The sequence below is a fragment of the Nannospalax galili genome, unplaced genomic scaffold (genome assembly GCF_000622305.1).
Source record: "Nannospalax galili isolate Female #2095 unplaced genomic scaffold, S.galili_v1.0 scaffold411, whole genome shotgun sequence".
NCBI classification, from domain to species: Eukaryota; Metazoa; Chordata; class Mammalia; order Rodentia; family Spalacidae; genus Nannospalax; species Nannospalax galili.
Genome location: NW_008329714.1, coordinates 2,299,506 through 2,300,628, shown reverse-complemented (window position 1 = coordinate 2,300,628; position 1,123 = coordinate 2,299,506). Strand labels below are relative to the sequence as shown.

The 1,123-nt window shown below is 36.9% G+C and overlaps 1 protein-coding gene across 1 annotated transcript in view; it reads left to right on the top strand.

The window, feature by feature from the left end:
- Hs3st4 (heparan sulfate-glucosamine 3-sulfotransferase 4) overlaps positions 1–1,123 on the top strand; it is a 250,812-nt gene that overhangs the window by 127,130 nt on the left and 122,559 nt on the right. The window lies entirely within an intron of this gene.

Below are 1,123 nucleotides of genomic sequence, written 5' to 3'. Positions count from 1 at the left end.
AAATAAAGTTTATTTGAGATCAACTGGTCATTACCCAAGATTTATCTGCAGGACACACAGTAATTAAAAATGCCAGAATGGTGCAACTAACCTTCTTGGATGTTTAACAGACATACCTTGTTTACTGAGCAATTGATGTCTGGTTTAGAAAATACTTTCCTACACCTATATCTTGTAGGTTTTTCCCAATGTTTTCTTCTAATAGTTTCAGAGTTTCAGGCTTTACATTGAGATCTTTGAGCCATTTGGAGAGGCTTGACTTTTGTGCAGGGTGAAAGATAGGGGTTTAGTTTCTTTCTTCTACAAGTGGAGATCCAGTTTTGCCAGCACCATTTGCTCCACATGCTGCCTTTCCTCCAGTGAATGTTCTTGGCCCGTTTGTCATATATCAGGTGGCTGAAATTGCATGTACTCGTAATTGGGTTTTCAGTTTTGTTCCACTGGTCTATGGGTCTATTTTTGTTGTTTCTTTTCCAATTGTTACTCCTTTAATTTCCTGCTCTTGTCTTATTGCTCTTGCAAGAGTTTCAAGTACTATGTTAAAGAGAAGTGGGGATTGTGGGCAGCCTTGTCTGGTTCCTTATTTCATTGGGAATGCTTCCAGTTTTTCTCCATTTAGAATGCTGTTGGCTGTGGGTTTGTTATATACGGCTTTAATTATGTTGAGGTATGTTCCCTCCAGTCCAATTCCCTCTAGGACTTTGAACATAAATGCATGTTGAATTTTGTCAGAGGCCTTCTCTGCATCTATCGAAATGACCATGTGGTTCTTGTCTTTGGGCCCATTTATATGATTTATGACATTTATTGACTTAAGTATTTTGAACCATCCCTGCATCTCTGGAATAAAGCTGACTTGATCATGGTGGATGATCTTTTTGATGTGTGTCTGTACCTTGTTGAGAATTTTGGCATCTATGCTTTTGCATCTATTTTCATTATTGTTATGGGTTTATAGTTTTCTTTATTGGTTGTATCTTTACCTGGTTTTGGTATTAGAATGAAGCTGGCTTCATAAAAGGAATTTGGGAGTTCTCACTCTGATTCTATCTTTTTTAATAAATTAGATAGTATTGGATATTGACTTTTAAATGTCAGGAAGAATTCTTCTGTGAATTCTTCT